This window comes from Lepidochelys kempii, chromosome 6, assembly GCF_965140265.1.
Source record: "Lepidochelys kempii isolate rLepKem1 chromosome 6, rLepKem1.hap2, whole genome shotgun sequence".
Classification (NCBI taxonomy): Eukaryota; Metazoa; Chordata; order Testudines; family Cheloniidae; genus Lepidochelys; species Lepidochelys kempii.
Genome location: NC_133261.1, coordinates 69,778,980 through 69,795,759, shown reverse-complemented (window position 1 = coordinate 69,795,759; position 16,780 = coordinate 69,778,980). Strand labels below are relative to the sequence as shown.

The window sequence follows — 16,780 nt, the reverse complement described above, 5'->3', positions numbered from 1 at the left end:
GGAGTGTCAGTGATCAAGAGTCCTCACAGCCCCAGATTCTAGGCCTGCCTCCTTCAGATCCTTACATAGCAGACATAAGGTATAACCAGATCCAATGCCTGGAAGCTGAAGATAGACAAAGTCAGACTACAAACAAGATGCAAATATTTTAACAGTGAGGATAATTAACAATTGGAACAACTTGTCAAGGGTTGTGGTGCATTCTCCATCACTGGAAATTTTTAAAATCAAGATCAGATGTTTTTTCAAAAAGATATATTCTAGTGCAACCACAGTTATTGGACCTGAAGCAAGAATTAATTCAGAAAAGTCCTATGACTTGCATTATGCAGCTCTAATTAGATTATCACAATGGTCTCCTTTCTGGCCTTTAAAAAAAAAAATTATGAATGAACAGTGAGAAAGTGTTTAGGATGAGATGGGTGAAGAGTCTGTATCCATCATCAAAAGTTAACTGCAAAGTAGCACTAGTCATCAAATAATAATCTTTCCATGTAAATTTAATTTGTCACAGCACTGCTCCTAGACCACAACGGTATACCTAAGAGTCCAGCTGCTGGATGACCAAATGACATGCAAGTCTTTTGGTGACCTTCTCTGTAGTTCAATTTGTGTATTGCAAACATACTGTTCAAAATGCAAAAGAAGTCATGTCACACAATTTCTTATATAATAGAAAAGTCCTGGTCCAAGAGGAGATGCTCTTTTTCCACCAGCTGAGCTGCCAAAAAAACCACACACACACAAACCTACTCCCATTATTAATCTAACAGACAAGAAGAGTTTCCTCAAAGTCATTACAGCCTTTCATGCAATCCATATTTAGGAAATGAACAATAAAAATATTAAATATTCATCTTACATTTTAAAGTGTTTATTGTATCGTGCCGCCACCAGGAGCAGTGCAGAAGTAAGGATGGCATGGTATGGTATTGCCACCTTTACTTCTGTGCTGCTGCTGGCAGGGTGCTGCCTTCAGAGCTCAGTGCCCAGGCAACAGCTGCCACTCTCCTGCTGCCCAGCTCTGAAGGAAACACAGAAGTAATGGTGGCAATATCAGGACCCTGATAAAATAATCTTGTGACCCCCCTCCAACTCCCTTTTGGGTCAGGACCCCCAGTTTGAGAAATGCTGATTTCCCCCATTAAATCTGTATAGTATAGGGTAAAAGCACACAAAAGACTAGACTTCACGGAGGGGAGACAAGATTTCACAGTCCATGACATGTTTTCCATGGTCGTGAATTTGGTAGGGCCTTATGTATCACAGAACAATAGATTTTAAAAGTCAAAGTAATCTGAATTAGACAAGTAAAAAGGCTAAAAGCAATAAAGGTGTTGACTTAAAAAAGAGTGACTGAACCAAGTTTTTTCCATTTGTAAATTTAAAAAAAAAAAAAACCAACTAAAGTAGCATTTTATGGGATAGTGAATCACTTTAAAAAAAAATTCGCATAATAATGACACAACCCTAATAGCAGTATAGCATTTTATAATTTCTAAAGTTACCTATAGCAATGAGTGCTCCATTGTAAAAATCACAAGTAATCTTTTAACAAAGTTTTCACCATTCTGAAAGCATTATGTAGAAATGAGGATACCAAAACTGGCATTAACTGAATTTCTACTGCAGAGAGAACATGTTAAGGAGAAGACTATCACATGGCAAACAAGGTCATGTGATTCTGTGGTGACAATCATATCAAAAACAGTTTCACATCTAAGAGCATATATTAAATATAAGAAATAAACAAACCCCTTCTACTTTTTAAATAGTATTGGTGACTTTTGTGAGGAGTTTGTCTGTTTGTTTTTTAAATAGTAATGATATCCTCATTTAAGACCCAGAACAATCCAACTGCCCTGGGTAAGTTATACCATTTTCTGGCATCCACCTTTCTGTGATTCCAGCTCTTATTATTCAGAATCAGACGTAATGTGAGAATAGGAGATCCCAACATCAAATATTATTAGTAGTGTTGTCCCTTTTGAACTGGAACAGCTCATCAAAGTTTGAGGCCACGGGAATGTTCGAACTGGGGGCAGAAACTGAAAATAGAGTCCCATATTTTCTTTGATGCAATCTTGTTTATTTACAAGTAATGTGCAAAGTCTTACTTCTCCAAATGCAGGAGGAACACAAGAACAGTTTCTTAGCTTACAGTCCCAAACCTCTTAAACCTTTCCTCTCCCACACACTTTACCCCAAAACAATACTCAAGCAAAAACCCCTCGATCCACCCAGCCTAAAACTCCTTTTTAGTTGGGGGTTTGTTATTAACTTCTCCCTACAGTTATGCTAACTGATGTGTGCATTCAAATCCTTCAACCTCACTAAGGTTTTTTAACTCAGCCCATAACAAGGTTTCATCCAGCTCAGTTATAACAGTATGTATTGTGTTCTCTTATGAGCATACCACACTCCATACCTAGCTCAGGATGAAAAGTGTAATAGGGTTCAGCACATACCACAATTTTTTTAATAAACGGGGTGGAAGAAGCTGTCAAGTAGACAGTGTATACATTTATCAAAAGTCGGAGAATTCTGGCAATTTAAAAAACAAACAAACGCATCCTGAAGGGTTTGATTATAAACTTAGACCAAGTAAAAGGTTGGGTGATGTTTTGAGAGAAGGAATATGTAGGGGCATCACAAGAATGGTGTAAAAAATGTTTAGGCCTAAATTTTGTTTAAAAAAATACTATTAACATTATGTGGTGTTCAAGATTTTCAGTGAAAACTTTTGTTTGTATGCTGCAGAACAACATTTCAGTCCAACCAATAAAGAACAGGACTGGCACATAAGAATTTAAATTATCCTGTCTAGTTTCAATCTCTAAACTGAGTGAAATGCAATAGATAAAAAAATTATGAAAGATAAGTCAGATCTTTAAAATGAAATATATATATTTACCTCTTAACTGGGTAGAATATTAACATAGGAATTAATCTGATGAACAAATCTCTTTCACCACTAATGCCAAGAAGAAATCAATACATTGTCTGGTTGATGGCAAGCCATTTTTAACCAAAGCATAATCTACAGTTCTTGGATCTTTTAGTGTGCAATTTGTAATAAACGGATTCTGAAAACTAACTCTTGTATGATTAGTAAATTATCTATTAAACATGATAAATTTTAATGGTCTGTTAGGTTTCTGGTTTATTTGTGACAGCAAATAGAAGGGGCTGGTTTCTCTGTCACTGCAGGAGAGGGTGTTTCTCAAGAGTTGGGAAGGGGAGGAGGAATAGTGGCTGGCTGGTTCATATACCAGGCATCCCTCTGAGATTGCAAATAATAGTATTGTCTTAAATTGAATCTGCAGCTGTCTCTCTGCCCCTTTAGCCAGATTCTACACAGTTCTGAATAGTGGTTTAAGAGAGCAAGAGAAGGTGATAATGATCCAGAAAATGGAAATACACAGAAACTGTATAGAAGACCAGCTTTAGAATTGTCAGTATATTCTTACAGTAGGATCAAGTCTTAGTTTAACAGGAGATGCAATCAACAATATTCATTTTATCTTGTATTGTACTTTATACATTCCAAATGGATGTTTAATATTGTATATACAAAAATAATTGGCTGTATCAGGGCTCTCTACACTTTTTTTGCTACAAAAGTTAAAATATGGTTATGGATAAGGAAAACTCTTTTCCTTTTAGAAAAAACATTCCAACTTTTATTTTAGTATACATATAGCCCTCTGTGGCCTGAAAACTGCAGTGTTACAATTTAACAGAAAATGTAACATGCAATACTATATGACTCCATCAGACCTGATTAATGTCTCATGGGCTTCCATTCTCACACATTTTCCATCTGTCTGAATTTCTCTGCCTAACCCCCTATTGCTTCCAAAATACCACAAAGAGGTTAAAGACACAGTGGCTACCAAGTACACAGTAGCAGATCTGAAGCAGATCAAAATAAAAATGGAAATGTTTTCTGAAGAAAGCTAATAACACATTTCCATCATATACACAGTATTTAGATACACTGTGCCAAAAATAACTTTGTGAAAGCCAAATAAAAAGCATTAGCAATAAGTACATAGTCACTCTTTTATACACATTACAAATCACTTCGCTCATCCTTTACAAATTGAACAGATGTTAACAAGACTACCTCTAGAATAAAACGCTAACTTTAAGACTTAGTACTTTGCTTACTCAAATACATTACTAGGGCATTTCACTGTATAATCCTGAGAAGTCATTATCAAGATATGAAAAGATTCTGTACTGAGCTACATAGAATATTGAATATATTTGTCCCACATTTCACTGTTGAGAGTCAATGCTACTGCAGACACAAAAAAATTTGCAGGATCATATCACCTTTAACCTCTTGTTGTCTCAAGTACTGTAGCAAAAATGAATTAACACACACCTAGATACACCACAACAAAGACACAGCATTGCCTACAGAAGATTTATTAAAAAAAAAAAAAAAAAAAAAAAACTAAGCTTTTGGAAAATCTGCAACATAGAATTCATTCATTCATTTCAATGCTAACTATATTTAAGAGGTATTAAACTAAAAAATAATCAATACAATGTTCTTTGCACGTACCCCCCCCATAATTAATATATCTTACTGTCTTTAAATTATTCTGATACTGCAACTTCACTGCTCAACTTCAGCATCTCCACTCATTCTGAGGTTTTTACAGGACCTCATTTCTTAATATTAAAAAATATATGTAGCAACAAATTTATCAAGGCACTTAATAAATTTCTCTCATTAAAATAAAAGCAGCTTGTTAATTTAAAATAATGTTTGTCCATGTACATTGTCTGCATAAGAAATGTCTTCACTATAATCTGTTTCACACATTTCACATAAATACCTTCACCATAAATACCATGCGTTGTATAGAAGAGGTTAAGCTATAAACATGCCACTTCTTTTGTTCTTCCAATTGACATACAATAGTTGATCAGAATTTTTAAATCCATCCCTGTCTACACTGAAGAGTGTTTCCTATTGCCACAGTATATACCCTCAAGGTTAGTAATTCCATACCAATCTTTGTCCTCCCACTGCTTTTGCTCTCTTGTGAGAACAGAAGTGCAAGGATGCTGTAACACAGCTTTCAACCCTCATCTATACTTTCAGAAATAATATATTTTCTTATATCATTAAATACTACCGGTGGTGGATAAAATAGTATTTTTAAAAGGCCCCTCCCATATTAGATTTTTGTTTGTTTATTACAACTATGGCCTACTGAGGCATATCTCATATTTGTATTCATATATTGATGCAACTGCTGTTAATGTCTCCAATGCTTAATATGACAGACACCGGACAGATTCTCCAGCCATCCTTGCCCACACATGTATATAATATATGTATACAAACACACACACACACCCATAGCATATTTGTACAAGAAAAGGAAACAGACAAAATCTATTATAAACTTGGCTGTTTCAACATCAAGTAACAAGTATCTGCTAATAATGTGTATCCTCCTCTAGTAAGAGAAAGTAAAGAGCATAATCATGTGCCTATAAATTTAACTTCAGAGTAGAAAGGCCAAGGTGGAGAGTAACGCTGCTGGATTCCAGCATACCTGGTGACCTTATATCAAATACAGGGGCAACTATTCTTCCCTGTCCAATCTACACAATCTGTGCTAGTGTGCTGTAATAGCAATATCTTTCAGAGAGTGCCCTGTAACATTCCAAAGCTTCTGTGCACCTTTTATGCCATCAGCATTACACCATAACTAAGATTTGTTATGTTATATACTGTATATATACTGTAAATAATCGTTTTACAGTATATAACAGCACCTCTCATCCTAACGACCCAAAGTGCTTTTATGCCGCAAAAACCCTTCCGTCACTCGTAGTCAGTCTGCAAGCAGTCGGGAAATGATCTAGCAACGGGATCTTATCTTGCTGTAGCCCGGAAGGTTCCTCCCCTGCCCCGTAGCGCTCATCACCCCTATGTCACTGGCTATTACCCGTTGGCGGGCACACGCAGAAATTACACTGCCCCCCTAGCTCCGGCGCGACCCGTCCCGAATGGTCCCAGTCGCCAGCAGCCTAGGGATGCGCCGGCGAATGATGCCGGGATATTTCCAGCTCCCCAGGCATCCCGCCCGCCCCGCAGTGCCCTGCGTGGAGACAAAGAACCAGCCATAAATAACCCCACCACCACCACAGTGAGGCGGCGGGGCCCAGCGGCGGGCAGCTCTAGACCGTCTGAGCCTCGCGGGTGGCTCTCACCTGGAACGTGGCCCAGCCGGCGGCGGCGGCTGCGGCGGCTCCTCCCCGACGGGGCGAGTCGGCCGGCGGGGGCAGGGTTAACGCCTGCGGCGAGAGCGCCCCTCACGCCCCTCAGCTGCAGTCAGGGCTAGCGCCGCGGGCCCCGGCTCAGCCCGCTGCCCATCGCGTGCGGTCTCTATGGCGACTGCCGTGCCGGGAGGGGGACCGCCGGGAGGGGTGACCAGTGCCGCGAGGCAAGGAGTGCTAGTGGGGTGCTGCGGGGCCCGTGTCCCGCCCCAGCAGGGTTAACCTCTTCTCTTCCGCCTCTCCCATGCCTGCTGCAGCCGCCGCCGCCGGACCCGACTGCTCTCGCTACCGTCGCAATAAACTCCCCCCTCTCTCCGAGCGCCAACTAGCCTGTCGTCGCTGAGAGCACCGCCCAGCTGCAGTCACGCCGGGCGTTGATTTGACGGCTGCCGAGCTTCTCGCCCGCCGATTGGCTGACAGGATTATCATGCTGATGAAAGGAGGGCGTACCTTGGAAATACCGCTGTCTTCAGGTTTGCTTGAGAGCAGCGGTAACCAGTTAACAGAGTCACAATGATCTGCACGCATGCGCACGGCAAAAATGCATTCTGGGTAGTGTAGTTTTCCGGCTGCCGCTGCAGGGGAGACGCGTGGCTGGGAGGCGTTTCTTCTCCTGAGCTGTTGAAGGAGGCGGGAGATGCTAGTTAAAACCCAGGGTTAGGAGCCGGGAATCCTGATTTCCTGTGACTTACCCAGGCGGAGTGAAGTGCTCTCTGTTCCGTGCAGGGTCACATACCGCGCTTATCACCGCAGCGTGCAAGCGCCTTCCCGTGGGTGCATTGGCGCATCTCGCCTCTGCAGCCCGGGCTCTGGTTCCCCTCGGTCGCGTGAGAGCAGCAGGGGAGTCGCTGCGTCCCCACTGCATTGCTAGCTCCACCCTCAGCAGCATCCAGCTCCAGCCTGCACTCCCTGAGCAGCCGGCGAGCTGAGTGTAAAACATCGCTTAACGTCTGCTAGAGGTGCGTGTGGACGCACAGGAGGGCGGTTAGGTGCAACTGTCGAATGATGCTTCGCCCTAACGCTGCAGTGAAGCCAGGCTCTAAGAGACATGACTTTCAGCTGTTACATGTAGTTAGTCTGTTCTCCATCTCCACCTGCGTCTGCCGGGAGGCGTGTGTGTGTGTGGGGGGGTGTTTTATCTAGGTACACGCTGCTCTGTGTTTATAGTAAAGGAAGGCTCAAGAGTGCACCTTGAACGTTGTGGTGAGGTTTGTGACGGTTCTTGGCTCCTAGGGGAGTTCTTTCTGTATTTTTGGCCTAGCCTCAAAGGCGGCTCCATCTCTCCAGCACCGATGAGCCCTTAACCTTATCGTAGAACATTCCATAGGTGAGGCACGGAGGGACATACAGGGTCAAGTGCCCCTACTGATTGCTGCTTAGTGGGGGGCAGGGAAGGGCTCTGTCCCTCTGCTGGGTCTGCCCCCAAGCTCCCTATGCCGCTCTCCGGGGAAGGCAAGCCCAGCTGCAGAGTGAACAGGGCAGGAGCAGCCCTTTTCGCGCAGGCTGCTCTGGGTCACTGCTCTGTGCAGCGCAGCAGCTGCTTCAGAGAGCCTGGCTAGGAGGCAACTGAGTCGGGGACAAGACCAAGCAAGCCGGCATTTTCCCCCCACGTTTCTGGCTTGCTCAGCTCCTGTGCCCAGCAGCCAGGGCTGGGCAGAGAGCAGAAAGGGTGGCCCGCTCCTGATGCCACCACCTTCCCAGCCTGGCTCTTGCAGGCAGTCGCCACACTGCACAGAGCAGTGACCCAGCGCAACCAGCTTCAGTCATTTGAGAAGTGACTCAGTTCCGCTCCCACTGAAGCTTGGCTGCCAGGGACAGGAGCTGAACATGTGCAGGGAGGGAGCATAGTGGAAGAACAGACCCCACCCCCTACACAGCCCCACAGGTAACTCTGGTGGGGCAGAGAGAGGATGGCGGCCCCTAGGTGGGCGCTATGGGGTAGTGGTGGTGGTCAGAGGAGACACATGGGGGGAAGGGTCACGTATCCTCCCCTTTAGATTGTGCCCTCCCTCTGTATAGGGAGGCCGGAGTAACCTGCTTCTTCCTCATCTCATGTGTCAAACCACCACTTTCTCTCCAAATTCCTCCCAAAAATATAGGTAGTAGCCTTTGCAAAATTACTTCCATTCATTTTCAGGATCAATCCCACTTATTTCCCCATGCATATTATTCATATCTGTACTATATTGTGTACATATGCTACTCAAATTAGAGATTCTAACCTTTCTATCTCAGGGTTTTATAATGCCATCCATCACTACAGTACCTGTGCACCTTCCAGATAAAATCAATAATAGCAGAGTAAAGAGTTCTGCTTGGAGTAGGGCGTGTATTTATTTTTATATTTAATTTTTGTACATTTAATTCTCTACACATTTGTGTTTTTATTTATATTTACATGGCATTACTGAAGCACAGAAACTGATAGTACTCACTACTTCATACAACAATTGGCAATTGTGTGGTCAAATAAGTTGTGTCCTTAACAATAATACTTCACACTGGTCTATAGGAAGGATTTCAAAACACTTTACATACATTAATTTAGCCTCACAACCGTCCTGAATGCTAGGTCAGTATGATCCCCATTGTACAGGTGGGAAAACTGGATGGTTTAAGGGACTTGAGCAGTGTTTCAGACTGCAGGAGACTTGAAAGTAGAACCTAGGTCTCCTACTTCCCTTAAAGAGAAGGAAGATAAAAGGACCTGTTTTGAAATTTAAGGTTGAAATTTTTCTAAAGTTTAAAACAGAAGAGCGAGTATGTTGGTCTACTGGTCCTCCAGAAAAATCGACACTGAAATCAATAAATGGATTGCTCAAGAGATGCCCAAGCTATGAAAGTAGCAGGCCCAGGATTAGAATAGCAGAGTGTAACTCGATTTAGTTATCTTGATGTAAAAACTTACCTCTTTTTCCAGTGAAAACATAGCCATAGTCTGTTGTTTAGTCACAGCAATGTGCATTACTGCCCTAGTCTAGTTATTATATGCTGCATATGCAAGTTTGTCATGCAGCCTTTTAAATTAATAAAATCAAAGATAATTGAGGTTAGTTCCACTTCTATATCTATCTGCCAGAAATGATGAGTTGTTTAAACAGATCTTAAGCTGCACCTATTGAAATCTGTGTCTGAAGGCCCCTCCCCCAGACTGAAGGGAGAAGCTACTGGACCCAGAGTTCAAATAATTACAGGGGACAACTAATGAATAACAATGATGTGAGTGTCACAGGTACAAAAATCAGGAATCAGGAAAGGGACACCGAGCAAAGAACCTTGGACAGCACCCACCTCAAAAGGAGTCCAGGGAGCCAGCAGATGTGGCCCAGAGGAACTCTGCCCAGATACATGAGCCCAGAGAGGAACAGAGTCGCAGAACACCCCCTTGTCCAGCATCCTCCTCCTGGTATTTTAGATGGCCATTTTGGTCAGCGCCAGGAGGAGGTTGATGAGGAGGTCTCACAACTTTATGGAGCCACGGACAGGGTGTACATAGATCAGAAGATGTGGGGAAAAGTGCAGCCAGACCTTAGGAGAAGGTTCTGAAGGAGCTGGAAAAGGGGGATCTTAAGCTGCAGTGACAGAGTCAGTAGCACAGATAATTTGCTAACCAGTGGCTTGAGAACTCTAGCTAACGCTAACTTGGCTGTGAATTCATCAACTCACTTTACCTAACCTTAACTAGTACTAGTCCATGCAAAGAAAAGGTGATCCAGTTTCCACTACTGCTATTCATTCATATTTGAACTTTCTTTTACTACCTACTGATTTTACATTCACAGAGATTATGAAATGGGAAAAACAAGATAGAAACTTGTCAATTTGTTAATTTGTGCAAGAAACTGTCAAAAATACTAGTTGTCTTTCTAGATTCTAATTTCGGATGTATTGTGGGTCTCAGTCTATTACTGCTATTAACATTTATGCAAACTATAGTGGATTTTACTGTGCACATTTGTAATTTACTCTCCTATGCTTGTAAACTGTTTAGGAATGTCTCTTTTCTTCCTATAACCATCATATCACTTTTGTTGTTCCAAAACACTGCATTGTTTTGTTTACATTTTTAATTCTAAATTATTCCCAGAATGTCATGTTTTTGTATAAAGTAACCAAGTTCACTCTGCTTGGCAAATTGCACTTCTTTCTCAGCGAAGGCCTAAAGCTGGGTGGGGAGAATTTCACCTGGGGAAGAAGGACAGACAATGGCCCAATTCTTTGCTGGTGTAACTCCTCAAAAGTCAATGAGATTAAGCCAGGAGAGAATGTGGCCTAGTTTTCCAACAGAGAGGGGAACTATCACAATTGTTGGGGGTTTCATAATACATCACCCAGTGGATGAAGACTATTAAAATAGGAGGAGGTGGAGCTCACCTGTGTTGATGGTTGTATGTCACTGTGGGTGTTGATGTCCTGTGATGTGTCATTGCATTATCTTGTGTGGTGGGATATGGCCTAGGGAAGAGAACTGAGACAAGGCAATAACATATCTGAAAGGAGTCCGTGTCCCGAAGCATACCCACAGCCAGCCAGATTTAAGAGAATAAGTGTGTATGTACTCATATACAGAACATGAAAGAGTTAAGAGAACAACTTTTGTGCTCCCAACCATCCTGCCCTCCCACAAACCTCGCTAGAAAGCTCCAAGAAGTGAGAGAGAATTTGTAGAGCCATTACATTTCCCCTAGAATTGCACTAGTGGATGGATGTGATATGCTCTCCCTCTTTTTTCTCTGTGCCACATTGGCAGAGAGGGGGAATGTACTGCAAACAGAGGATAGATAGAAGCTTGGATCATTCTTCTTCCATCAGGTGCCCGTGTAGCTCCATCTACAATCAGGAAGGCTTGGAACCCCACAAACTCCCTTCCCACATATCAGCTCCTACTTCAGAACTTCCTGCCTAATGAGTTTCCATTTCACGGCCAGTAAAGAGGCAAGAGGTGGGTGCAGTCTCTCCACAGGTTGACACACTAAAATCAAGCTAAAGGCACTGAAATGTGCCTACCTCGGTGTTAAGTGGAATTTCAATCAAGTTAAGCTTGCGCCATTGAAAAAAAGCATCTTTTTACCTGTCTAGACAGGGTGTCTGTGGTCATCAGCTCAGGACTTCCAACTTTTTGGACTGATTTCAAGCCATGGGTTTTTGTTAGGTTCAGCATCTGTAGTTTACTATGATGAACGCAAGGAGCAGGCCTTTGTGGGGTTACTTGCTCAGCAAATGTAGCTTGACTTCCTGACATACTTTCTCTCCATAATAACCACTAGCAGCCACCACCACAACAAAATTGCGCTCAGGCAGAGAAGCACTTTACAGATAGAGCCACCTGCAAAGATAAAACTCATTATGAAGGAGGATTGGATAAAAGAGCCAAACCCTAGTAAGAAAGATAGGGGGAGAGGCAAACACATGATGAACAGAAACAATACTGGTGATCTTAACACTGGTATCCCACATTGTTCCCCGAGAGAAATATGTAGGCCACAAACTTAATTGTGAGCTACCAACATATGGATGTTGATAGATCAGTAGACTATCATTTAGAGAACGATCCTTGCTACATAATCTAAAAGGATTTAAACATACCGCAACATCTCACAAGGAAATCCTGCCTTTGAGCCCTTTAGATATTTCTTTGTATTCTGCTAGCATGTCATTACTCCTATCCTAATTCCAGCCAAAAGTGATAGAGATCAGAAACCAGCATGACATCTAGATATAGCAATATAGAAAGGAATTAAATTAATGGACTTTAAGACATTTGGAGGGAATGCTCTTCAAATTCAAGGTGAGACCCAAGTGGGGAATACATGTAGAGAAATGTTCAGGTACTGACTGGAATACAACTATTTTACAAAGAAGTCCAAAAATGTAAAGTGCACTTCTCTGAAAAAGACACCCTCTTACTCAGTAGATCAGCTCCTTCTATCACATCTGCTAACTTTAGTGACAAAATTAATTTTTAACTGCTCCTTACTCCTGTTAGGCCTACAAAGCCAATAAACACAGCTAAGAGAGAAAGAGCTGGAGTCTGTTCCTGTTTGTGCATGATCAACAGAATTGATTACTAAGTACCAAATCAATTACCTATTGGCAGTATTGAGATTGTGCAGGGGTCACCAAGAGTATAATCTGAAGACAATCAAGTTACACAGATTTAACAGAGGACATTTGATCTGCTTAATCTTTATTCCCTGCTATAATGCTTAGGAATGAGAGAATCTAGCTTGACTTTCAAATCTAAAATGGAGCTGGCAGGGCTGGCAACAAAACAAAGCATCTTTTTACTTGCAAACTGAGTGCCAAAAACAAACAAGTCCCACCACCACCACCACCACCTCTGCTATTTTTCCTTATTTCCCTCTTTGTTAGGAAAGGTGTACTCAAAAACAAGAGATTCTATTTACTTTTTTTTTTTATTAAATGTTCTAAGATGTGGTAGTCCTATAATAGCAACCTTGCGGCACAACTGGGAATGTTTTATTAGTTAACGTTTGCAAAACACTTTGAAGATGGAAAATCTGTATATGTGTTGAAGATTAATAAATGTCTCTGGTGGCCAAAGGCATGAAGCAGACTAATAAAACATGCCTTGTCATGTCTTAATGCTATATTCAAGAGCTCACTTGGCTACAAATTGAAAGGAGAGGGAAGTCAAGTGCTGAGGATCAGAGCTTCAGATGGAGAGTCAAGAGGATAAATGCCATTAATTATAGCAAATGCCCAAAGGTTCATCTGTCAAAACGTCATTGTAACATATGTTACTATTCAAAGTTATAAGTAACGGAAGGAATAAAAAGTTTAGCAGGGCTAGTGTGTGAGAAGGCAATATAATTTACTAGTTTGTGCAACTGTGAGAAATAAGCACAACGTTGCAAATAGGTCCTTACACTTCAATTGTAAATTACTTATTTTATTTAATAACAAGTCTCCAATCCAAGGATCCCCAAAAGCTTTATAAATATAAGTAGCAGTAATCCCGTTTTACAGGACAGGAACATAAGAACGGCCATACTGAATCAGACCAAAGGTCCATCCAGCCCAGTATCCTGTCTACCGATAGTGGCCAATACCAGGTGCCCCAGAGGGAGTGAACCTAACAGGTAATGACCTAGTGATCTCTCTCCTGCCATCCATCTCCACCTCTGACAAACAGAGGCTAGGGACACCATTCTTTATCCATCCTGACTAACAGCCATTAATGGACTTAACCTCCATGAATTTATCCAGGTCTCTTTTAAACCCTGTTATAGTCCTAGCCTTCACAACCTCCTCAGGCAAAGAGTTCCACAGGTTGACTGTGCGCTGAGTGAAGAAGAACTTCCTTTTATTTGTTTTAAACCTGCTACCCATTAATTTCATTTGGTGGCCCCTAGTTCTTCTATTATGGGAACAAGTAAATAACTTTTCCTTATTCACTTTCTCCACACCACTCATGATTTTATATACCTCTATCATATCCCCCCTTAGTCTCCTCTTTTCCAAGCTGAAAAGTCCTAGTCTCTAATCTCTCCTCATATGGAATCCGTTCCAAACCCCTAATCATTTTAGTTGCCCTTTTCTGAACCTTTTCTAATGCCAGTATATCTTTCTTGAGATGAGGGGACCACATCTGTATGCAGTATTCAAGATGTGGATGTACCATGGATTTATATAAGGGCAATAAGATATTCTCCGTCTTATTCTCTATCCCTTTTTTAATGAGTCCTAACATCCCGTTTGCTTTTTTTACTGCCACTGCACACTGCATAGACGTCTTCAGAGAACGATCCATGATGACTCCAAGATCTTTCTCCTGATTAGTTGTAGCTAAGTTAGCCCCCATCATATTGTATGTATAATTGGGGTTATTTTTTTCCAATGTGCATTACTTTACATTTATCCACATTAAATTTCATTTGCCATTTTGTTGCCCAATCACTTAGTTTTGTGAGATCTTTTTAAAGTTCCTCACGATCTGCTTTGGTCTTAACTGTCTTGAGCACTTTAGTATCGTCCGCAAACTTTGCCACCTCACTGTTCACCCCTTTCTCCGGATCATTTATGAATAGGTTGAATAGGATTGGTCCTAGGACTGACCCTTGGAGAAGACCACTAGTTACCCCTCTCCATTCTGAAAATTTACCATTTATTCCTACCCTTTGTTCCCTGTCTTTTAACCAGTTCTCAATCCATGAAAGGATCTTCCCTCTTATCCCATGATGACTTAATTTACGTAAGAGCCTTTTGTGAGGGACCTTGTCAAAGGCTTTCTGGAAATCTAAGTACACTACGTCCACTGGATCCCCCTTGTCCACATGTTTGTTGACCCTCTCAAAGAACTCTAATAGATTAGTAAGACATGATCTCCCTTTACAGAAACCATGTTGACTTTTGCACAACAATTTATGCTTTTCTATGTGTCTGACAATTTTATTCTTTACTATTGTTTCAACTAATTTACCTGGAACTGATGTTAGACTTACCGGTCTGTAATTGCCACAATCACCTCTAGAGCCCTTCTTAAATATTGGCGTTACATTAGCTATCTTCCAGTCATGGGTACAGTAGCTGATTTAAAGGACAGGTTACAAACCATAGTTAATAGTTCCGCAATTTCACATTTGAGTTCTTTCAGAACTCTTGGGTGAGTGCCATCTGGTCCCGGTGACTTGTTACTGTTAAGTTGCTCAATTAATTCCAAAACCTCCTCCAGTGATACTTCAATCTGTGACAATTCCTCAGATTTGTCACCTAAAAAAGACGGTTCAGGTTTGGGAATCTCCCTAACATCCTCAGCCATGAAGACTGAAGCAAAGAATTCATTTAGTTTCTCTGCGATGACTTTATCATCTTTAAGTGCTCCTTTTGTACCTCGATTCGCTAGGGGCCCCACTGGTTGTTTGTTTAGTAGTCTTCCTGCTTCTGATGTACTTAAACAACATTTTCTTATTACCTTTTGAGTTTTTGGCTTTTCCTATTACATTTTTACATTTAATTTGGCAATGTTTATGCTCCTTTCTATTTACCTCAATAGGATTTGACTTCCACTTTTTAAAAGATGCCTTTTTATCTCTCACTGCTTCTTTTACATGGTTAAGCCATGGTGGCTCTTTTTTCATTTTTTTTTACTGTGTTTTTTATTTTGGGGTATACATTTAAGTTGAGCCTCTATTATGGTCTCTGAAAAGTGTCCATGCAGCTTGCAGGGATTTCACTCCAGTCACTGTACCTTTTAATTTCTGTTTAACTAACCTCCTCATTTTTGCATAGTTCCCCTTTCTGAAATTAAATGCCACCGTGTTGGGCTGTTGAGGTGTTCTTCCCACCACAGGACTGTTAAATGTTGTTATATTATGGTCATTATTTCCGAGCAGTTCTGTTATAGTTACCTCTTGGACCAGATCCTGCACTCCACTCAGGACTAGATCGAGAGTTGCCTCTCCCCTTGTGGGTTCCTGTACCAGCTGCTCCAAGAAGCAGTCATTTAAAGTATCGAGAAATTTTGTCTCTACATTTTGTCCTGAGGTGACATGTACCCAGTCAGTGTGGGGATAATTGAAATCCCCCACTATTATTGAGTTTTTTATTTTGATAGCCTCTCTAATCTCCCTTAGCATTTCATCATCACTATCACTGTCCTGGTCAATAATAGATCCCTACTGTTATATTCTTATTAGAGCATGGAATTACTATTCATAGAGATTCTATGGAACATGTGGATTCATTTAAGATTTTTATTTCATTTGATTCTACATTTTCTTTCACATATAGTGCCACTCCTCCCCACACAACCTGTTCTGTCCTTCCGATATATTTTGTACCCAAATGATTGTGTCCCATTGATTGTCCTCACTCCACCAGGTTTCTGTGATTCCTATTATATCAATATCCTTTCTTTAACATGAGGCACTCTAGTTCACCCATCTTATTATTTAGACTTCTAGCATTTGTGTACAAGCACTTTAAAAACTTGTCACTACCTATTTGTCTGCCCTTTTCTGATGTGTCAGATTCTTTATGTGAATGTTTCTTGTCTGATCTGGCCCATACTTTATCCTCTTCCATCCCCTCCTCCTGACTAAAACCTAGAGAATCTCTATCAATAGACTCTCCTCTAAGCCCTGGTCTACACTAGGACTTTAGGTCGAATTTAGCAGCGTTAAATCGATGTAAACCTGCACCCGTCCACACGATGAAGCCCTTTATTTCGACTTAAAGGGCTCTTAAAATCGATTTCCTTACTCCACCCCTGACAAATGGATTAGCGCTTAAATCGGCCTTGCCGGGTCGAATTTGGGGTACTGTGGACACAATTAGACGGTATTGGCCTCCGGGAGCTATCCCAGAGTGCTCCATTGTGACCGCTCTGGACAGCGCTCTCAACTCAGATGCACTGGCCAGGTAGATAGGAAAAGAACCGCGAACTTTTGAATCTCATTTCCTGTTTGGCCAGCATGGCAAGCTGCAAGTGACCATGCAGAGCTCATCA

General features: G+C 41.6%; 1 protein-coding gene across 2 annotated transcripts in view; it reads right to left on the bottom strand.

The window, feature by feature from the left end:
* TTBK2 (tau tubulin kinase 2) overlaps positions 1-6,789 on the bottom strand; it is a 210,364-nt gene extending 203,575 nt beyond the window's left edge. The window contains exon 1 of one of the 2 annotated variants that reach the window (XM_073348604.1): positions 6,244-6,789. The gene's annotated coding sequence lies outside the window, so the exon portion shown is untranslated. The remainder of the gene's footprint in view (positions 1-6,243) is intronic. The other variant, XM_073348603.1, reaches the window with a different exon arrangement.
* Between the last annotated feature and the right edge of the window lie 9,991 nt (positions 6,790-16,780).